Source organism: Haplochromis burtoni, unplaced genomic scaffold (genome assembly GCF_018398535.1).
Source record: "Haplochromis burtoni strain Fernald_Lab_line unplaced genomic scaffold, NCSU_Asbu1 Contig_54, whole genome shotgun sequence".
In the NCBI taxonomy this organism is placed as follows: domain Eukaryota; kingdom Metazoa; phylum Chordata; class Actinopteri; order Cichliformes; family Cichlidae; genus Haplochromis; species Haplochromis burtoni.
Genome location: NW_024582415.1, coordinates 1,756,323 through 1,780,716, shown reverse-complemented (window position 1 = coordinate 1,780,716; position 24,394 = coordinate 1,756,323). Strand labels below are relative to the sequence as shown.

The following is a 24,394-nucleotide window of genomic DNA, read 5'->3' as shown; positions in this document are numbered from 1 at the left end:
ACTATTAATTACTAAATGCAATGTAAATATTATATCAGATCCAACTCTGCAGGGAAAGCTGACGCCTCTTGGTATTTCCTATAAAAAGCTGTTTCATTTTTTTTAAAGGTTTTGTATGATAGTGAACTTTTACATATTTATAATTCTGTACCATTTGCTCTTGCTTAAGCAAATGCTTTGGTTTTTGGATTGTTTTTTACATCTGTAAATATTCTTGTTAAAGAAATCTGGGTATTACATCAGACAGATCATGGACAACAAAGTCAGACGAGTCAAAAGCCAGTGGTTGTGACTTTTGACGAGCTTTACAGTTGTTTAAATACAGTACACAGAAGTGCTTCTTGCCACAAGAATGCCTTCATTGCCTCAATGTGTTAATAAGTGTTGTACTAGAACAGCAAGCAAAAGGAACACAATGTTTGTTTGTTTGTTTGTTTTTTTTGTCTTGTTGGTAATGATTTTATTTGATTTTTTTTTTTTCAGTGTTTTTTCCCATTTTTGTCATCAGAGCATAGACTTGTAAAACAGTCAGTGAATGTCTTATTAATGGGTTTACAATAAACCACCATGCCTTTTGTAATTGTCAATAAGTAATGTGTGCTCTTTCTGAATCTGTAGGATCCACGTTGATTTTCGTTAAATTATTTGTGATGTATTGAGACAAGAAGAATGAAGAGATTCGTTTTTGTGTAAGTGAAGGAGAAAAAAGTTACAGTGCAATAAATTCTGCTCTTATTAAACATGTGTTCTGATGATGATTCATTATTTAGAGCATATTAGTAGTTTTTAACAAGACTGCTTAAGTTGCTTTTGAAGCCTGAAGTAAAGTTACAAAGGTCAGGTGTATATGTAGGTTAATATTTAATATTTGCGTACGCTTGTTGAACACTTTTCTAAGGTATCCTTTGGTAGGACCTTTTTCACACAGAGAACTGTTGATCAGTGAATATTCCCTTTTTCAAACCATTCCCTGCACAGCCTAGAGATGGTTGTGTTTGAAATTCCCAGTAGATCTGCAGTAACTGAAATACTCAGACCAACAACCAAGTCTCATTCAAAATCATTTAAATCAAATCAATAAATATTTTTTGCTATTATGATGCACATTTTGAAATTTAGCAGGTCGTCTTGACTATGTTGTTATATCTAAATGCATTAAGTGATTGGCTTAGATATTTGTGTTAAGTAGTAGTTGAAATAATGTACCTAATATAGTGGCTGGCAAATGTGTGTTCACATGTGTAATGTCAGGTCTATCTAAAGATATTAAAGACCTATGTTTTTATTTTTAGTTTTATGGTTTCCAAATAATTAAAAAATGTTAAAATAAGTTTTAAAAATGTTACAAATTAAACTACTATTTTTATTGTTCTTCACAAAAGTACATATTTGTTGGGTGAAAGAGTTAAAATGTAATTTGGAGGCTAACAAAAATGTGGTAATTTGAGATACATCACATGGTCACGTAACAGTGAGTGGACACAAAAAAATTGATTACTTGTTTACTCAGTCCCATTCTGCCATCATGTTGTCCATTATATTTTTGGCTGCATCATGAGAAAATGTGATTTAATAATCGATTTTTAAAAATCTGCAAATTGAACTGCTGCTTTCATGCTGCTATCAACAATCCCTGTACAGTATTTTCTATTTTTTCCCCACAATATCTTGAAACAACTAGAAAACAGCTAACTGCTATAAACACCTGCAGCTGATGACAGAACAGCTCTCAGAGCGTATGGGCACGACTTCAAAGAAGATCACAGCAGAAATAAAGAGCAGAATCTGAAATAAATAAATATATTAACAAACAAAGGCAAAACACGAAGGTCCTGGGAAAATATTTTTACAGTATGAAGTTAAAACTCTTGTAGTAAAACTAAAAGCCCTTTTTTGGTCATTGTTTATCTATTTAGCTAAGAATTAAGCAGACTATCCGGAAAACATCTTCAGATTTTTTTATCGCAAAAGTCTAGCTGTGGATTTGCTTCTTTTCCTTCCCTTATATGCTTTATCTCCTCACATTTCTCTCTGCACTGTTATAGTTACACAATAATCAAAAGTTTAGTCAGTGCAAAAATATTATTTTAGTGCCGAAGTTGCTGTCAGATGTGCATTTATATAGTTGCATATACAGAGTGATAAGAAATTGACAACAGATTCTTACAATGGAGAGCAGGCCAAGACTACCTATCTGTCTGTAGAAGAGACCACCCACCTGCCTCTTTGTACTGTATATTTATCAGGCTTTGTTGCAGTGCTTTATCAGTGACTCCGAGTTACAGAATCACAGTGGGTCCACTGTCATTTCGGACTATTAGTAACTCACAGGTGGGTTCATGAGTCATCCAGACTCTGTTTGTACAGCTGGCTGCACCGAACCCACACACACACACACACACACACACACACACACACAACAATATCAATTTCAAACATGACTTGTTACGTGTAACAATTCATTACGTGATTGATGGAGCGCTACTGTGGCGGGGCCGGCCGAGGGCACAAACAGAAAAAAGACAAAAAACAACAAACAATCAAACTGCACTATTTTTTAATTGCCCCAAGATAAATCACCTTACTCATAATTTTAATCCTCCATTTAGAGCACAGTTGTGTTAACAAATAGAAACCCCCAGAATCCCAACGATATCTTCACTTTCAAACAGTTTGACCACAGGATATAGACCAGCAGCACTAGAAGGGGCCACAGTTTCACTCCCCCAATCTGCCTGTCATACCAAGGAGCAGGCCACACACACCGTTAGATACTTGTTTTACTGCCTTCTTGTTGTTTGTGTCGGCTAGTATAATCTGTTTGCATTTTCATGCTTCTCTGCGTCAAACATCTTAATCTTTCTCAGAATTCTTGCAATGAACTTTTTTTTAAAAAGCATACTCTAATTAGTAAGCCATTATCATACGTTATTATCCTAAATGACAAAATAAACCCATGCTTGAACTTTTAATTGTAAACATTATGCCTTAAAACCTCTTTATCAGAAGTAGCATTGCAGCTGATCCTGTCAACTCCATTAGCCTAAAACATCGAGGGAAATCCTCTTCATTACACCCAGACACTGAACGCACCTCTTCACCTTTGCACGGCGTGTCATTTGGTCTCCAAATTCCTCTGCAGATTATTATACTCCAATACTACTACACGGCACCTTTGCAAATGTTATGCTCTTAGCAGTACGTATCGCATTGCATTAGAAAGGTTAAACTATCAACAAACCGAACGTTTTAATCATAAAATACATTCACGCCCAGCTGCAGGCCTCCTGCTCCTTCAAGGTAAGAATTGTGTGTTAATATGCAAAATGTGAGTTTGTGATGTCACATCGGCTCTCTTCGGTCAGTTTTTGTGCTCGTGGCATGGCGACAGGCGTCTTAAAAGCCGAGGCTGAGGCTGCAGCTGATGCGGACTGTTTAATGTTCTGTGCAAATTTGCTTGTGGTTTCTTTGTTGACATCTGGCTGGCTGCTAATTTCTGCTCTTTGCTGCTGCTGCCATTGGGACTGATATGTTTTCATGGGTGCTCCACATGAATTTAACCACTTCATTGTTGTTGGGCCAATATACTGTATGAATGATAGTTTTAACAGAAAAGATTTGGTAACACATTTTTCCTCCTAAGCTGCTTTTTATTTTCTTTTTTGGTGTGTGTGTGTGGGGGGGGGGGGGGGGGGGGGGGGGGGAGATTTGGCTCTATATTATTTCAACATGTCTGCTTTCTGCATGCATGAGTTTATTATTTCAATGTAATCCTGAAATCTCACATTTGTTTGTTACATGCTTGAGAAGCAGTGGCTTTTAAGGTTTCTTCCACATGATATATTTAGCTAAGAATCACACTTACAGAAAGATTTCAACTCAGGGATAATTTTTTCTTGGTTTGCTTTAGCTTGTTCTTCATCTCATAATTGCCTCTTAACTGCAGAGCTCAGAGACAGTTGTTTCATGCTGATGTTACCTTTGGTTATAATCTGCTGCGTAGTGTGCTGCACAGCATCAAACTGGATTTTATTACCAGTTACAAAACCATGATTTATTGTGATCTTAAATTTGATTTTTGACTTTTTCTGATGCACATTCATGATAAGAGATTATTATGTAACTTGCTACCGGTGCAGCGCTCATACTTTGTCTGATGTAACAGTGCTGCAAACACTTGCAGATAAAGTATCTGTCACCCACTGTTTTCTGATTTTTTTTTTTAACCGACTATGTCATCTATTAAAAGTAAATCGTGCAAAAGAGGATATTCTGATGAAAGTTGAGGGTGATGAAGGGGTCCTCTTATTGTAATCAAAAGAACACAGCTTAGTCTCACAAATTCAGGGAGTCATGTTAAATTCAATTCAGGAACAAAGTGCAGTCATCATAAGGATAAGAGCAGTCTGACAAAGATGTCAAGAAGTATACTTGTTAATGTTCCTCTAATACATGAACACAATAAACAACCTTATGTGTTGTGACAATTACAAGACATCTATGTGCAACACAACGTGCACTTCACAGGACCACACATTTGTCGTCTAGGTGCTATCAACAGCTTCATGAGAGACTTTAACCTAAGCAAGAACAGCCACCCAAGCTGAAAGAACATGAAGTAGTTGCTATTTTCCAAGAAAAGAGTACAAGTATAATTTTAATCTTTTAATGTTGTGCTTTTGAAAATTTCTGGCAAGCATGCAAGCGTAATTGTTACATTACCATTTTGGTGCTTTAATATTTTTAAGAATGCAAAAACACTCAGTGGTGTAATGGATAGTATAGCTGTCACCAGAGGACAATTAATTGTTTTGTTTTGCTGGGCAGTTGAAAGGGGTTATTGTGTTTAGCATTTAATGACATCTTTAAAGTTAGAGGCATAATTTATTAAGTATGTTAATTTGGCAATATCCACAAAGACACCATTTCTGTTTTTGTTTTTTTTTTAGTCTAGTCCACTTTCATTTTAGCCCAAGCTTTCTAATCTGATATTTTTATTTTTACATTTTCAAAGCCTTGTTTTTCAAATGCCATCCAGAATTTTACTTCTTTTCAGTGCGTCTATTGACTTTTTAATCTGTTTTATTGCTTGCCGATAAATTATCTGATGCAGCTGTCTTAAAGGCAGCCTGTGATCCTTGTCATTGTTTTAGAATTGAAGAGGCTATAGAGAACTTTCTTTTAATCATTCAGTCTTCCACCAGTCCAAAGCAAGACTTCAAAATAAGGGTCTGTGCGCCAAATGTGCAGCCCCAGATGTGGAGCCCCAGATGTGGAGCTTAGAGGAAATGCTTCAATCACAAGGACGTCTTTGAACAATAGTCAGATATTTTGCTTCACGTGATCAAATAATTACATTTGGTTGTTATTTTGGGCTATAGTACAGGTATCCTTCTTTACATAGTTACAGAAAACTCAACTCTTGATTTCATTAACAGCTCTGTGTTAGTCACTGCCCATGCTGACTTGCTGACAGTGGGGAAAATTGCATCAGACAAGTGGTCGCAGCTGGAAGCTGAGCTTTTCTCTCAAACCGGTGCCAGGAGAACACCATAAAGAAAACATAACAATGTTTGGCTTTTACCTTCTGCCTCAGCTCACTCTCCTCAGTCAGCTACATATACACACACACACACACACACACACACACACACACACACACACACACACACACACACACACACACACTGCAGAGTTCAGGTTTAATAAAAGAAGTTCATCTCAATATCATATTTTCCACCAACGTTAGACAGTCCAAAATGGACACATAAAAAGATAAAAAGGATTCTGTATATTTAACCAAATTACATAAAAGCTTAAATGGATTTGTGATGAAACCCAAAGCTCAAAAACCATGTCTGCAAAATCCATCATGGTTTTCACAAGCTTTCCCAAGCGATTAGCATTGGCTGGAGTGTTGGCATGTACTCCAAATCAAAATCATATTCATTTTGGCCCGACACACTTGTGTGCTTTTAGGAAGTGTCTCTGTTGCTAACCCGGTGATTTATAAACGTTTATCTCACCACAGTGGGTGAATCAAAGGCTTGGGGAAAGGGAACAAATTAACAGAAAGGTTTTTAGCTTTTCTTAGGGACCTAATTTTAAAAACCACAGTATTCATAAATCCACAGTGCATAATTATGTTTTTATAGCTGTATAAACTAAACTAAGTCACCTTGCAATTTGATGGTTACCAACATAGCAATTTTGAGACCCCAGTTTTGTTTGGGCTTTGCTTGTTTGCGTTTTTGTGTAAGGATTTATGCATGCTTTTTTAAATGTTATGTCTAATTTTCACAGGATGTGGGATTTTTAAAACTGGAGCAACAGGTGTGCCATGGATGTTGGCACGAAGGATAGATGACTCATAGGCCTAAAACAATTGTTCATATAGTGACTGGCTGTGGCGGGAATTAGTGCTCCATTCAGAGTACCAAAGCAAAAGATTTTCTTCCATCAAGTTTACATGAACGTACACGTAATCGATGTTAATGTTAACTCATGTAATGTTGCAGATCCATTTACACGGAAGGTCACTTTATTAGGTACACTTGTTCCACCGCTTGTTAATACAAAAAGTATAATCAGTCACTCACATAGTAGCAACTCTGCATTAAGGCATGTAGACATGGCTGAGAAGACCTGCTGAAGTTCAAACAGAGCATCAGAATAGGGGGAAAAAGGTGATTTACAGTTAGGCAGACATAATCTTTGTAGTTTTACCTCTGAACACCCACCACAGTAGATTTAAATCACACAATCAAAGGCAGAGTTTCATCTTTATTAAAGGGGTTTTACAAAAATTTTGCATTTTTACATGACATTTAGTGGCTCATATTTGGACAGGCAAATATAATTTATAATATATAATTTAATTGTAAGGATTGTTTTGAATACCTTTATCAAAAATCATTTGCAGTCAATGACTCCCTGAAGTTTAGAATCCATGGACATCATAAAAATGATGTGTTTCCTCTCTTGAGATGGTCTGCCAGACCTTGTTGCAGTCGCTTTCAGTTGCTGTGTTTTTCTTTTTTTGCATTTAGTTTTGTACTTAAGGACTGAAGAGCTATTGCACTGAGATCAAGTGCTATCGAAGAATATCCAATTTCTTCGCCATGAGAAACTCTTCACTTGTTTTTGGATTATACTTTGGCTCATTATCCATTTGCACTGTGAAATGCTATCGACATCTTGGTTTCATCTGACCAAATAATGTCTGTGAAGGTTCTCAGTCCTCCAGGTCATCGTAGTCAAAGGAGCTTGCAAAGAAAAGCGTCTGAAGCTTCTCGGATGAGAGGTGAAACATCTTCAAGCAACTTAAAGAAGTCCAGAAGCTTTTCTTTGCAAGCTCCTTTGACTGACCAAATAATATTTTTCCAGGACTGTGCAGGCTCTTTTAGATGTCTAGAAGTCTAAACTGGTTTTCCTGTTCAGGAGTGTAACCAGTGCTGTGCACCTTGTTGTAACCACTCTGTATGTTCATTCATGAAGGCATCTCGTGATTGTAAACCTTAACAATGATAAGTCGGTCTCCTTGATGATATTGTTTAAGGTGGTTTGATGCTGAAAAGTTGTTTATATTTACCAAGGAAATTATTTTATCATCGTGCACTTTAGCTCTGTTCTCTACATTCATGCTTTTAAAGAATATTGAATCGTTGCACTGAGATCTCTTTAGGCCCTATAGTTAAAATTACAGTGGAAAGCTATAATATAGAAGTTAAACAGTTTGAATCAACTTCATTAGTCATAAATGACAACGGAAGAGATTTCACCTCTCCATAAAATTGTGGGACTATGTATAAAAATGGCTTGAATTGCTACATAGAACAAAAAACAAACAAACACCCAAAGCAAAACTCTGAGCTGAATGAATGTACTCCAGTCAACATTGATTGATTTTAAATACCACTGTGGTGGTGTACAGGGGCAAAACTATAAAAATTGTCTTTTTCAGCAAATTATGGACTGTAAGTGACTTTAAATGTGGCATAGGTTGTTGGTGCCAGACAGGCTGGTTAGAGTATTTCAGAAACTGCTGATCTACTGGGATTTTCCTACACAACAATTGAGTTTACATAGAATGGTCCAAAATAACAGAAAATAGTGAGCAGCAGTTCTCTGGATAAAAATGCCTTGTGTATGCCAGAGGTCAGAGGAGAATAGCCAGGCTGCTTCAAGCTGATAGGAAAGCAACAATAACTCAAAATAACCACTCTTTATACCAAGGTATGCATGCACAATAGTCTGAATGCACAACGTGTCAAACCTTGTGGCAGATACAGCATCTGAAGTGAGCTAAGAACCAGAAACTGAGGTTAAAATTTGCACAGGCTCACCAAAATTGGAATTTAGAGATTTGTAAAAATGCTGCTTTGTTTGATGAGTCGCAATTTATGTTGCAATATGTACAAAATGATGGTGGATCCATCCTGCATTGCATCGATGATTCAGACTGATGGTGGTTGTGTAATGATGTGGGGCATAGTCCCTTGGTACACTTTGGGCCTCTTAGTACCAATTGAGCATCATGTAATCACCAAAACCTACCTGAGTATTGTTGCTCAATCCCATAGAGCACCTTTGGGATGCTGTGGAACAGATTCATATGCTGGATGTGCAGCTGACAAATCTGCAGCAACTGGGTGAGGTTATCATGTCCAAATCAACCAAAAGCTCTGAGGAATGTTTTCAGCACCCAGTTGAGTCAATGTCATGAATAATTCAGGCAGTTCTGAAGGTAAAAAGGAGTCCAACCTTCTAATAACAAGGTTTATCTAGTAACGTAGCCAGTGAGTGCATTTTCTCCAAGTTGGTTATATTTCCCATCTTACACAAGCATCAAAGGATGGCTGAAGCTCTATTGTTCTGGATTGTGGCTAGCATAATTTATGGTGGCGGCTCTCAGGGAATTGCTGACAGAAGTTTGAACTCTAATTCTACAGTCTACGTTACATACTGGAAGTGCTTTTACAGGAAAACAGTTTAAGCAGTACCAAAACCCAAGGAAATATTTCTCTTACAGTATTCCCATGACCTCAGTATAATCATTTAAGAGCTCAGAAAATAAATAAAATGTAATGAAAGGAGGAAGCCAAGAGTTTAATGGAAACTTTGGAGCAGAAAGCAGAGTGGGAAGAGATTGTTTCAAGGTGACACGGTGTGGAAATATTTGACGAGATGACTCCTTGGTGTTTAAAAGGAAGCGACTGCCTGATCACAGCAGGGAACTATAGAAGTTATTTTTCTAGTGCAGAGCCAGAAAAGGTAGTTAGTTGTGTAATAGTGACATTAATTCTTTGGTCCTCAAACTTTCGATATTTCCCTTTTAGCTGTGGGTGACAGGTGCTCTAGTTTCAACCGGGCTTCCCGAGATCTACATAAATAATGGCCTTTAACTACTGCTCAGATGTTGCAGTGATTTAGACTGGATGCAGTGAGATCTTTTTTTCCAAATAGAAATAAATGTGGGCTCTAAATTGCCCTAAAATCTGGGTAGGCAGGGGTGCGGCGGAAAGGAAAGCAGCAGGGGAGGAAAATTATTCAGCCAGCTGTTAAATAATGCAAAAAAATAATTTATATGTGGTTGTGTGGTACAGCGGGGTTTTGCTGTCAGCACAGTTTAGGATGAGCAATAGATTTGTTGCCTTCCATGTCAATGTGCATCATGTCAGTGTGGTATATTTCCTCTATGAACGCTCATTTTAGTTTTCTTTCATTTCTTTTTCTGCTGTGAAATTATTTTTTCAACATATTTGAAGATATTAACTTTAGAAAATTAGAAAATTTTATATTTAGAAAATACCTTGGGGAAAAAGAAAGTATACGCAGCCCTGAAGGTCATACTTCTAAAGAACTGGTTAATAGCAATTTTCCACAAGGTGAACTGCACATTGAATAGTTTGTCCAAACAGCAGTCCAGAACTCAACAACATTTAATTTGTATCACATAAAAGATTTTGTAATAAAATATCTTAATTAATGGTTTATTACTGGTGTATTAAATAATGGGGCACTCCTTCCTTTGTCAACTAAATACAGATTACATGAATAATTTAATTATGGATAACACAAATTTCTATGGTTAGTTTCAATTTATTATTTATTTAAATGTACTTGCTTTACATATTAATAAATGTCCAGATGCTGACAATAACTGCAGTAATCAATCAGTTATGCCATTTAACTAATAATTTACAGTCAGCCATGAACCCAGCATTTCTGCCAGGTCAGATTTATAAGGAGTAGGAACAACTTGACATGGAACATGCTTTTGTTACTTTTATATCTGTAAATCAAATATTTTATTAGAAAAAATAATAATGTTGTTTATCACCTTTAAACAGGTGTCTTGCTGGTACGGCTCTGATAAGGTGGCCAGCAGGGGGTGCCAGTTCACTTCTTAATTGTGCTTTAGGCCCTAGTCTAACACTCAGGTTTCCCTCTGTTACTATGGGGAAGGTGGTCATATCATTTGTCAACATGCTCACATTTTCAGAAAACAAAACTTGGTTTCTTATCATTTCAACTTCTTGTATTGGAACATTAATGTATTGAAAAAAAAAAGAAACAAAGACATCTAATTTTTGCAGCTGTAAAAAACTAAGTAAAAATAACACATGTATAGGTTATGCTAACCAAGCAAACCTTTACTGTATGCATTATTGGATGAGCCATCCCACTTACTAAATTAGCAAGGTGATATTTTTGGCGTTTATGGGAGCCTTTATGAGCTGTGTGGCTGTCACCAGCAGACAGTGTTGAAGCAGCTGTAGGAAAGCAGAGGTGAGCAGGACAAGCTGTAAATCTTCTTCAGGCCACAAAAGGATTGGCACACAGACCGAGCGACACAACTTCAAAGAAAACCCCTGTCTCCAATGAGCTTCTTGCCTTCACTGATACAGGTTTAGCTTGCCCAGCTGTTTCAAGTGTTTTGTTGTGAGAGTGTCTGAATGAGTTGTGTGGGTGGTTTAGTCTGGAGATGGACACCATAAGGCCACCAACCAAGACCAATGATTGACACCCTTTGGTTGAAGTTTGAAGTGTGTGCATTCTTGTCTGTATGAGTGTGTGTTGATCTTTCTAGACCCATCAAGAAGCTACAATTTGTTTTCTTTGCAAAAAAAAAAAAAATCAATAGATAACAAAAATTGTTTCACATTAAAGCACAAGAACACAGAAAAATAACTGTTTTTAAGCAACCAACTACTGAATCCAGCTTCTCTGATATTTAACTTTACAGCTTGTTCTGTGATAGTATGAATATGTCTGTGGACAGTTGGTCTGTCTATTCAAAACATTTTGAATATATCATCTTTGAGAGTTGACATTTGATAAACCAAATAAACCTATTACTTAAAATCTGGCAAATTAATTCACAACAAATATACCATCAGATAAACATGCATCCTATCTAGAGAGGTAATATCATTAATAGCATAATTTTTCATTTTATCAGCTTGTTTTTCTCTTTTGTAGATAAGCTGTTGGCAAAAGGTCAATAAAAAAAATTGTGATCTGCAGTGAATCAATAGAACAGACAAAAACACATTGGATTTTACATTTATGAGACAAAACTGTATTTTTGTTGCAGAAATCTGTCTCCAAATGAGTAACATGAGTTACAAAAAAATGAAAATAATATCTACAAAGAAGGCTGCACTAAAAAGTCAGCTGAAAGTCTGTTTGGCTGTTTTAGCTCACCTTTTTATTTTCCTGAGAAAGCTTGAAGAGATTATGCTGAAACTATACTAAAGCACAGTCTCTTCTGACTTATTTAAAGAAATGAAAGTTGCAGTTTGCAGGTATTATAGAAAGTCCAAACACCCCTGTGGTCACAAATTATATATAATAAAGGGGCTGATGTTTGAAATTGTTAATATTACTGCCAATGGGACAATGACTCTGACTCTGTCTGGCTTTCGTTTGCTTTGAAAGCAGTTAAGTGTGATTACATGTGCTGACTTGCAGTACCTTTCTAGCGTACCTTCTTTTCTCTTTTTAATGGAATCCATCGTTTTTATAACTTTGTTCTTTACCATCGGCCTTTCGCCCATCTCCTTCCTTTTCCTCCTTCCTCCCTCTCTTCCCATTTCTCTTGTTGGTTGTCTTTCCGTGTCAGAGACTAAGCAAACATAGTCGTGTGTAAGTGGCCTCATAACTCCACGTTCCTGAGAGACTAGGAGCTCTCAGATGAAGCAGCTGTGTCTTCATTTGTCAGCCATGTTCAGCATTCTCTAGATATCTCGAGGAGGCTCCCTGTCTTTTTCTGTGTTCTGGTTTGACCTAGTGCCATATGAAAGGCTCTGTAGAAGCTCTCAGATGCATAGATACATGAGATGCATGATTTAGGGATAAAATCTGAGTGTTTGGTGAACTCACCAGGATTTGAGCTCCAAGGATCTGCTAATTTTTATTGGCTAGAACATCTTCTTTCACTAGCTGGGACCACATCCTCATTTTTGGTTTGACAGCATTTCTAGTAGATGATGGCAGATGGCTTGAGCATGGATTGAGACTGCGGTTTGGGGAAGGCCTCAGTGGGGACTGGCGGCAGCTCCCGGGCTGGGCAGATCCCCATGTACTAATGAGAAGTGAATGAATTTAAAAAGGGAGGGAGGATGGGGCACAAAAACAAACAGCTTTAAGTGCCGGGGGACTCATATATAGACAAGAACCACAAGGTTTGTGTATGGAGATGTGGTCCCACTCTTGAAAATCAGATAAATTATCTCCAATAGATGCGTTTGTTGTTGTTTTTGTTACTGATACACAAACCTAAACTTTAACCATTGCAAAGAATTAAGTTAACAGGAGAAATAACAGGGGAGTAATTTTGACATCTTCTTTCACCTGTAGGAAACTTCTTTTCATGAAGAAGTTAAGTTTTTAATTTTTATCTAACTTTTAGAAATACAAATAGAATTTTTAAAAAACTATGTAAGATTTGTTTTCACAGCTTTATAACTAACTTTTATAACTTTGCTGTAGAAGAACAGAATTGAAGGGAAAATTGAATTCTGTTACACTAAAATAAATGAAGTCCAATGTGTACGCTACCTGGATGGATGATTAGATGGATAAAAAACAGAGCAAACACTGATTGCTGTGCTTAAAATTTCGCTCTTTATTTGCTTGGATTAGTTCTTGTTCTGGACTCTCATCTGTTCACCTAACGTTCCCCCACTGCTCTGCACAGCCAGCAATCTGCCCAGTTATCCATGCATCTTTCATCCACTCTGCCCTGCTCTGCCCCAGCTCTTTCACCCATCTCTGACCCATTGAGCCTTGCAATAATTATTCATCTTCTGTCTATCCACAGTCTTGTAACAATCATATCTAACTACAGTAGCTTTGTCCCAAGATATAGCAGCCTTCAAGCGGTGGGGTTTTCATTTTAAGAATTTCGTACCTCATTTTAAAATGCTTAAGGAATTAAAATGCTTCCTTTAGCTAGGGTCTAACTCAGCTCTCATACGATTCGATCAAATAAAAATAGACCATATCACAGGAAGCAGTTCACCTATTTAACATTAGAAAGCTGGGTTAAAAGACCTAAGAATAGACATGTAACACAAATTTTGGAGAGAGGAATGGCCAGAACAATTTTCTTTTGCCCGCCAATAAGGGAAAGGATTTGCTGAGGGGTTAGTGATTCCTAAAGTGAAGGGAACGCCTAAAGTCCCCTTCGGTGTCCCTTATAGTCCATTACAAAAGATCTAGCAGAAGATTTTGCTGCTGTTCTGTGATAGTGGATTGCGGATCCTCTGTTCTCTATTTCAACTGCAAATCCTTTTGAAGTCCTTGACACATTGCTCACAGTGAAGGCGTAAGGAGAAAGAGCCAAGTGCTTTCTGAAATATTTTATATATTTTTCCTAATATTCCTGTTGCCCTCCCTCTCACTGCCTTGGTTTCTTGCCCTGTGTGATTTCTAAATGCTGAAGTTCATTTTTTTTTTCTGTTTTCAGCAAGTCATGGTTTTGCATTTTCCCTTTATTCATTCATTTATTTATTCATTCATGTACTGAATTTTAATACCACCACCGTCATCATCATCATCATCATCAGAAGATGTTTACAAGATGTCACAAGAAGGACCATCATGTGTTTTGTTTTGTTTTTCTTCAGCTTGGCCAAATGAGGTTCACACGTCATCTTTTTTCTTTTCTCACCTCCTTTCTCCTCATCGCCGACTGATAGTCCCCTTTCACCTCCCTACTTATTTTCTTCACCTTGCAGTTTTGAATCATCAGACGCACACACATCTGTTTCTTCTCCGCGCTCTCCATCCCCTCCCTGCCGTGCCTTACTCCTATTTTACTTTATCTGTTACTCTCTCTCATCTGTTTTCTCCTGCATCTGGTGAACATGAGCCGTGGAAAGACAACAGACAAGTAATGGGAGAAGTGTGTGTATGTAATATGTGGGGGCGGCCTTGCCCATCTGCATGAGTGCACATATGCCCAGATGACAAAGGCAGCTGCACGTCTTTGTCAAAAAAAAAAAAAAAATTCCATCTGAAAGTATTTTCGGAAGAGCTTTTGGTTCTGTACCCACACTGAACTGACACCCACAAAACCACTGACACTCAAGTCACTAAGCTGTCCAACGTCAGCTGCTGAAACCTCTTTATATGCTCCAATCCATCATGATATCAGAAACATACTCTGCATTTCAAAAACTGACAAATGTGCCTTGTGGCAGCAGAGTTCATTATGTAAAAGTAGGATCAGAGATTCATCAACAGCAGCTTCTATCTGTCTTGGTCTCAACAGCAGCTGGAATCAAACAAGAATGATTTTTCTGAGTATTTTGTACAAACCTCGCACAGTTATACAGATTCAGTTACAGAATAATTTCAAATCAAATTCTTGATTTCTTTTGATTCTTTTATTGCATTTCTTGGTTCAGTTATAATGCACAGCTCATGTTTTTATATAAACGTAGAGATTGGGATTAATCTGCCACTGAAGACTTTTTTTTATAATGTTGAGAGATTTCTTGATGCATGCTCAATCATCCAGGTAAGTAAATCTCCAAAAGTTGATTCTGTTCATCTGGATGTAGCGTTTTGTGGGAGAAACATTTCATCACTCATCCAAGTGACTTCTTCAGTCTCAGCTGACTGCAGGTTTATAAACAGTACATTTGCATAATGACTGAAACCAGCCCACTGAAGGAACAATGGGCTGGTTTCACGAAACGTTTCTCCCACAAAACGCTACGTCCAGATGAACAGAATCAACTTTTGGAGATAATGTTGAGAGATGCAAAGTTGGGTAAAAGTGTTAAAAACATTGGTTTCTCTACATGGACTAGACGCTAGACTTGCATCCTTTGTTTCAGTGTCACAGAATTCATGGGCTTGATGATGCATTAAATAATCAGTTTCATAACATTTATTTGAACCATTTAAAAAAAGTACAAATGCCATTTACCTTGATATTTCCTTACTCAGTGCAGTAATTTTCATACATTTATCACTGAAATGTCCAAATCCTTCTTAGAGACATTATATAGTATGTCCTGATCCTGAAAGGGAATATTTTCTTTGAAAACAAAGCACTTCACTGTCAGACTGCTGAGTTCTGCTGGAGGTTTCTTCCTGTTAAAATGGAGTTTTTTCTTCCCACTATTGCCAAGTGCTTGCTCATAGGGGCGCATGTGATTGTCGAGGGTTCTCTGTATTGTTGTAGGGGCTTTACGTTATATTATAAAGTGCCTTGGGGCGGCAGTTGTTGTGATTTGGCTCTATATAAATAACTGAACCAGAAGAATGTTGTATAAAAGGAGGGGCAAGGCTGTTAAAATGGCTTAGTTCAGGGAATGAACAGAGGTGCTGCCACAAAGGCCAGTGTAAGGTAAATCAGGATTATTTTGAACTGCGAATCATGCAAAGCTACTCATGTGGAGTCCAATAATAAATGTAATTTTGGAAATGAGCATTATTTAAACATTTAATTAATCATTATAATGTTCAATAATTCTCTCTTAGTCTGCTAAATAACTTACGCTTTCAAATGGATACTTTGCATGGCAAAAATCCTATTGCATAATAATGTTAGGAATGTAGTAGTCAAAGCCAGTCTACTTATAAAATGGAATATTACTGGAACTTATCATCTTTATAAACAAAATTTGGGTTCCTCAGCACTCAAAAAGTTGTAGGACTATTTTTATCAAGTATGCTTAATTGTCACTGACCGCTGTTTACTGACGAAACAAATGGAAGGTAAATGTTTTTCAAAAAAAATATTCTGAAACAAATTCCTGCTAAATACAGATACTGTTACCTCTAAGTGCTGCTGTACATTGTATATAAACTTTCCTCTGCCATGTGCTACTAATGAATGGTGGGTTTGTGGTTCAGACCACACAGATGCCAAGCTCTGGATGAGCAGTGCCAGTGACCATTGGTTACAACTGCAAGTAATATTACAACCTGCTGGTGAGATTTACTAAGAAGCAACATCTGTCAACCAAGAAAAAATATAATCTGAAGTACAAACATATGAAGGTTGTGTTGGTTACTGTTCGAGGCACTCTAGTGGTTTTGTACTTTCAGCACACCTATGAAAGAGCGCAAACCGTTGACCACATCTCTTCCATCTCTGGCCTCACTTTGCCTGAGGTTTCCCCTTTAAGTACCTTTGCTAGCACCTTGCAAGCCACAAAACACAAATTGACTTGGGGAAGTGACAAATTGAGAGGGTTTGGCAGTCTGCTGGCGGTAAAACATGCCTGTTTACATGGGAGGATCCCGCAGAACCACAGACATGTCCCTGACAGCCAATAAGGGAAGAGGTAGGAATGATGGGAAAGCTGTGGGGAGAGGGAAGAAGAGGGAAAATAACAGAGAGAGAGAGAAAAAAGAAACTATAATGGAACATATTTCCAACAAGGTGGAGATGCACATTTGTCAGCAGGTCAAGCACAGAAGCAAACTTCATGCACTGAGCGGAAACTACATCCTCAATAAACTGGCTGTGGGAACCAATAGCACATCTCACAGTATGTATGTAGACTATATTTAAGCATATACGTTTAGTTTGCACATTTGTTTTTTTATACAAAAAAGGGTAGGTCTTGATAAGTGTTAAACTTCTACCTTTGGAATTAAAACATTTATATACCTTCATGAGTTTTAGTATGTCTGATACTAACCTCACTGATGTATAGTGTTTTTGTATTTTATTTTTTATTTATTTGTTCAGAATTACCGGCCAACTAACCAACCAACTTAACTTTTTTGTGGTATTTGTGCATATGCAATTCCCAGAATATATAACATTCTAGTAACTTGAACTGAATAGTGTTTAATCAATAGCATTTATTCTCATTGCCTCATAGGAGTGGAAATATGCGCATTGATCACATTGACAGCTATTGGATGAACTGTCATGTCAAGTATCATAGAGACATTCACTGCTCCAAAATGATACATCTTGGAGCACTTGATCATCTTCTAAATTAGTACTAACAAGATGTTAACGTCTATGTTTTGCGGCTTTAATTAGATTTATCAAAAAGAAAAATCAATCTGTAAATTTGCTTAAGTTCATTTGTTTGGTCAAGTCTCTCTTAAGATGCACCAAAAAAAAAAAAAAAACCACATTGTTAAATAGATAAATTTTAATTTGGTTATAAACAAATGTTTCCATGCCAACACACTAAAAAACATTGGTGAAGATATAAATAAATATGGCTGTTAAACATCAGTATGTTAGAAGGCACTGCTCTCCCTCATCATAGCCCAGAGATCTGTTGACTCTAGCCTCTAAGTCTTGTTAAGTTGTTTGAAATCCATGTTTAATACAGTTGGCACCAAATTGTGCCACGTTTAAACACCAAGTGTAACTGTTCCCCTTCCATCAGACTTTAACTTTTTATGGCTTTTACACCAGACTTCTTCAAACCCATAAATTACTGACAGGCATTGTCTTCGGTAAGTGTGTTGATCTGCCTCTGGAGCAGGGCTCAGATTTCTTGGCCAAGACAAAACTTTAAGACACTGACAGAAATGTCTGAGAAAAAAGAAACCCTATTCTCCGCATGTCTTTGTAATTCAGGAATATTATATGATTTAGAGGGTGGAGAGCATTGGGCTATGGAAACACAGAACTCAATGGCAGGGAACACAAAGGATGTCTGTTCTTTCACAATGAAAACCTTGTTGGCATTTTCTTCGTGCCCTGGAGAAAGCTGAAGAATAAACAACACTTTGCTGTCCCTCATGTCCTTTGGGACTGTATCTTTGACAGCCATGCCTAAATGGAAATAGAAGGGATTCAGATTAATCTGAGACAAACTCAGTAGGATGCATTATTAGATTTATCTGGTCAGCTCATTATATGCCTTCATTGTGAATTTGAAACTTAAATCCACAGTATGCACCGCAGTTGTTGACAACAGAGTGGGTGAAACTCAAATCTGTTTATGTGCAATCTAAATGTAATTTTCAGAAAGTGACTGTAGTGTCTCCACTCCCTATTCTGCTTCTACCAGAAACAGAAATCCCTTTCTAAAGTGTTCAACCACAAATGGTAACAATTTGACATTGTAAGCAGATTTAAGTGTTTGTCCACTTTAGGTAACATTTGTTTCGGTCATTGTTATATGTTTTGCATGTCTAAGTGTAAGTATTGTCAGAGCTTGACTGTAGACGAAATCTAATACTGAAAGTGGAAATTTTCTTTGTGCTACACATCTGAGTTTTAAGATGTTAACCTCTTAAAATGATATGTACATACAGCATATGAATAAATAGATATGACGTAGAAACTGAAACTGAATGCCTGCATTGTAAAAACAGCAAGTTTGGACTGCCAGTGATGCAGGACCTCTGAAAGAAACCAGGAGGCTTACATGTTCATTTGGCTATTACTGATCTAATCAGTATTTTTATATTATAATGGTGCAATGAAAAAGGAGCTGTCAAGATCTCTGCAGTTAATCTATATATAATCAGAGCATTATTATAGGCTGCAGGCTGTGCGCTGCCATAGCCAGTAGTAAATACAGTCGATACCAGAATGCTGCTAGATTTAGCAGCATTCATTGTATCAGTTAATGGAGACTAAAGCATAGCTAATAGGACAGTTAATATTAAACGATATAATATACATCATGTCAGACATCACCGGTGGCACCTGATGGAAAATCTGTCCCACACCCCTTAGAAAATTGGTGAGCAGCTCAAAGTACCTTTGCGTGAGTATAACTTCAGTGTGAAGGGGAGTAGCATCATCACGCTTGAATTTTATGCGTGGAACCTTGCTTCTGTTATGCGCCTGTGTTAACTGCCATCATGAACCAGTGTAATGTGTACAGTTTGTTCCACTAACCCATCCCAACGTTATAGTTTTATGTGTATTTCTTAGTCATGTCATTTAAATAAAAAAAAAAAAAAGATCCCTATCAAGTGTTGTTTCTGGACCTGTTTGGGTCTGACACCATGCATAAATTAATCATTAACATTACAGACTTCTCTAGGTAACATATAAGCAAAAATGAATGCTGGAGAACATTGCGTTTGAAAGTCGTGGTACAGTTGCAGTCTGAAGTAGTAAACATTCACTACTCCAAATTATTTCTTCTGCCTGAGGCACTAGAGGAGTTTCATTTGAAGAAAGATCCATGCGAAATTATTTAGAGACGGAAAATGTAGAAAAGTTTCATATGAGATTCTCCAGGCCTCCCCCCCCCCAGGAAGTTATACTAATGCTGTACGAGTGCATGGCCTTAAACATCCTATTTATCATCATTAGAAAAGTTCAAAAGCATGTAGGAATGCCACTCTCACTGACATTTCTTTAAACAGCTGGATACGCAAAACAGCTTCTCTTTGAAAAGTTATCACTAAGCAAACAACATGTGAGCTGTCAAAGGCTTATGGCTTTTGCAGCTCACCTCCTACAGCTGCCTTTACACACTCTGCAGGTGATTTCCCAGAAGGAAAGCCAGGAAAGGCTGACACACGAAACACAAGCATTTACTATCATCCAAGGTAATGGTAGGTTACTTACAATGGCATAAAGGAATTATCATGTGTGGCTGAGGAATCAGTCTTTCTCCGAATGGAAGCTTATTTTGTCCCAGTCAGAAAGGAGCAGGGGGTTTTGCTCTTGGTTTGGATGTCACTTCGTTAATGTGTTTTGGAGCACATCACTGTAAAGAACACAAGATGATCAGTTGAGCAGGTATTTGAGCATGCATTAGTGTTAATTCAAAAGATAGCAAAAAAGGCTTTCTTATTAGATTTTGATTTGTTCTCTTTATAATTCAATTTAGATTTAAATGTGTTCTATTAAAAAGGAGTTTGTAACATAGCAGGATAATTTGTCGTGATAATGAGAAAAATGTCACACCACAAAATTATCTGAAAGAAATTCTCATTAGAGCAAAACCTGAATATTTATTTTCTTACTGTGAATATAATATGCTTCTGTTGTTTCCAGTGTATTGCTATATGCTTCATACTCTACTTCACACAGTGGAGTAGAATAACAGAAACAATATGATTTTTACCTAAGCATTTAATTTCTTGTGCTTCACAGCAGTATATATGGCTAAATATTTATTGAAGGCTCAATTCCCTCCAAGGGATTATTGCTGGGAATATTAAATGGTTTCTTTCTTTCTTTCTTTTTGTTTTGTTTTTATTAAAGCAATTCTTACCCTGGAACAAAGGTTATGGTACATACTGCTGTAGTATGTATATAATATGCTTAGTTTATCAACCAAGAGTGAGCTTCAAATCAGAAAGACACGTGTAGTCACACATGACGTGTATTTCTGAAAAACTTTCCCTTTCCCCCCCTCAATGATGGAATTGTTCAAACTGAAGGAAACTTGGCTTCATTCAAAAGACTGGCTAGGGATTAATCAATTTTCTGCCATCTTGATTATCTGGCCAAACTGCCCACCACTCAGCAGCAATTAGGCTGTCCTGGAAAAAAAAAATCTCAACCTCAAATGGGCATTTTGTCCAACTTATCAGTCTGGTCTGTGCATCAGTGGCAGGGGCCCATTCAAGTTCCTGTGATTACCTTTGGCGTCATCTGAGCCGCTATCTCCTCTCCTGTGTAGTGAGTCCAAAAATGTGCAGGCATTGAAGGGGGACTAATGGTCCAGATGGCTGCAGAAGAAATCGGTCTAAGCTGACAGTTTATCCAGGCATCCGACAATTACAGCCTCCTACTGGAATAAAAGGCAACAGTTGGATATTTCATTTAGATCTTAACAATAAAAAGGAAATGTCAAAACACATTCCCACACACAAATGGAACCATATGGCAGCCATCTTACCTGGGTTTGGTTTAAAACCTGCTATTAGAGGGTATATGGAAAAAGCAGCATCTGCAACATGTATAATTATTAGCCTTACTGTGAACACAGTTACGCAAAATAGCCACAAGTATCCATTAACTGTTTTTGGTCGACAAATGCTAGACATCAGGTTAGGCTCTAATGTTTGTATTGGAGTCCAAAGACACCAGTAGAAGTGTGCTCTTCATTTTTGCCCTGTAAATACACAAACACAGTGAGAAACAGTTCCATTAATTCAGTTTTACCATCTATGTTAAAGATTTATGTCAATGTTCTTAATAGGTTAAAATAAAGACAACAACAACATTTTGCAAAGAAGACCAACGACCCTCCAGTGATCCTCTGTAAGTTAACATTTAATAGGGCTGAGGACCTAGAAGTCAAGGGGTGAACCAGTTTTGTGTTAATTCAAAGAAGAGCTTTAAATGTCTTTCATAAAGCCTGGAAATATAGTATATATTGCATTTGCATTTATTTTTTCACAATAGATCAATGCAAATATTTCCCTTTATCCTAGCAAATATAAAGAACCGAGTGCTTTCACAAGACTTCTGTACAATATTGTAGCTTTGGGGCATAAACCTCACCAAAAATGTTTTGGTTTTTTTTGTGTAATTTTCTTCCCAGTCTATTCTAAAAATACAATTACAGAGATGTAATGATACCACATAAGACACAAACCGCTGTCCTCTTGGTGAAAGTTTTTATTTGGCGTATGCCAACACCATCAACTCCTGGTGGACTTTGTAGCTTTTTCTATGCTTTGCAGAGAGAAAAAAACTTGAAAGTCATGCCAGTCCAGTAAAACGAATATCTACATTGAACTTGTGTTGATTTCCAACTTTTGAAAAGGCTGGAACTCCATGCAAGTTTGCATTAAAGCTGTTTATTCAGCTAATTCTTTTATGGGAGACAATGAATATCTTCCTGGCTCCAGCATCCCTTTTGTTCTGATTTAGGCCTTCAGATTGATGGCTTCAGATATAAACGCGCTGAGCGTGTATTTAGAGTGTATATAAATATATACATAAAGCCTACAAAAGCATGTGGTTAAAGGCTGTTATGCCCCAAAATATAAAGCTCAGCAGAAAGCTTTCATATCCCTCATTAGTTTGGACAACTGGCAAGTGATAAAAGATTCCAAACGTTCATTCTGAGCGTGTTCAATTCATAGAAAACAAAACAAATGAAGAGTGAATGAATAGCAGATGGTTTGGTGTAATACAGAATCAATTCCCACACATCTGCTGCAAATAAACCAAGGAGACAGAAATAATAATTATGCATGCAACTCAAATACAAACTAGATCAAAGCTTTGCTTTTCTCTAGCAACATAATGATACAATAACGCATTCACTATTCTACGTTGGACATCATAAACCTAGATAATAATTGAAGAATGACTGCGGGATTTAAGCATTTCAAGAAGGGAATGGCTGTGTGCGTCCACGTAAACAATCGGTGTCTTAAATAAAATGCAATAGTGATATTGATAGAAGGAGTTGCATGTTTAGTTTTGGTACATGTCTTAGTCTTCATGTACAAATGACTGGATATGATGGCAGCAGGTGTACTTATAATTTAGAGTCAAGCAAACGTTAATTTATTATTCTGTAATACAGCACACAAGCTGGGACATGCTTGAATTTTTTTCAGTTCAAACTGTATTTGTTACCACTGAATCAGTCGTGCCATTTTGCTGATCAGCAGAAAAAAGAACTCTTGCTGAGAGCCAAAATAATCCTTGGAAAAGACTGTAATATCAAAGTAATGAACTTCATGGACAATTTGATTCCAAGTACATGCTGATCCATAGCAAAAAGTGATTTTCATGGATGAATAATACAATTGCGTGAGACAATGCTCAAGCCATACTGATCCCTCTATCTGCATTGAGAGCTCTTCAAATCCTGGCACATCGGACTCAGAGCGAGGTGTCCAAAAATAGAAAGACAGATTTATTGCACCCCAGATGTGCCTGATTTATGACCATTGTTTAATCTGCAGATTCCAACCACATGAAGGTCTTATATTTTGAACCTTAATTTATGGAGCTCAGAGAATGCTGGCTTAATGTTTTCTGTCTCTGTAGAAAATGAGCCAGCGCTGTGACTCAGGCAGATAAACAGATGCTTGGATTAACACTGATCTTATAAACATATGTGGAGAAAAGGTTATCTCTTAAACAAGCACCATTTGTTTTGGTCAAATACAGAAACGTGGGGTTTAAACCTCATTGAATCAACCATGAAATTATTATTTTTTTTCCTTATCAAAATATGTACTTCTTTTTTTTTTTTTTTTTTTTTTTTAGCGTTAAAATATTTTCTGAGAAAGAAATTTAGAAGCCGTAAAGAGTCCACAGCAAAACTTTCACTAAACAGGATTTTAGAGCTGGTGGAGGCAGGACTGTCACACAAGTAATTATACATCATAATAGGTCTACAATTTTCCTTTTCCCACCCCTTGGCGTCATATGCAAGTTCTCATTACCAGATCGACTGAGCTTACAGCCCCAGGCGGACGATTTTTTCCCTGCGAGCTGGGGTTCTTGTGTTGTGGTGGGAGGGTCGGCAGAGGCGACATGGGCCAATGTTGCTGTTTATTTCCATTCTGTCATGTGTGTGAATCTGATTACAGGTCGCTAAGTCAATATTTAGCTTCTGCGGACAGCATCATCGTCGAGCAGTTTATTTTTTCTGGGCCCCGCCACATCTGCTGCCAATGTCATGCGCGGTCGCCAGCGTTTGCTGCTACCGGGAAGGAAAGCAAACAATGAGTCTGCAATCCTGGTCAAGTGAGTCAGGCGAAAGAGTGGCGAGTGTGAAACCATGATTTGCAGCTAGAAGTCAGACTTGTTGGTGCTTCAAGCAGTTTGAGGGAAACCTTAATGGATTTGATGAGGGGTCAGAGAAGTCCATGGTTATTCACAAAATGACATCTTTCATATTTGAGAAAAAAAAAGAATAAAGCACATATAGCTACATATAGCTAACTTGCTCAGACTATTTAAAAGTATGTTCAAGTGAACACTTTCATTTCACTTGTTTAGTAGAAG

General features: G+C 37.3%; 1 long non-coding RNA gene across 1 annotated transcript; it reads right to left on the bottom strand.

Annotated features, from left to right (window-relative positions):
- Positions 1–17,653: 17,653 nt before the first annotated feature.
- On the bottom strand, positions 17,654–23,592 carry LOC121814523. The gene is made up of 3 exons (XR_006054395.1): positions 21,056–23,592; positions 20,033–20,174; positions 17,654–18,274 (listed from the first exon to the last, which is right to left on the bottom strand). It is a non-coding gene; the product is annotated as an uncharacterized LOC121814523 (long non-coding RNA).
- Positions 23,593–24,394: the final 802 nt, after the last annotated feature.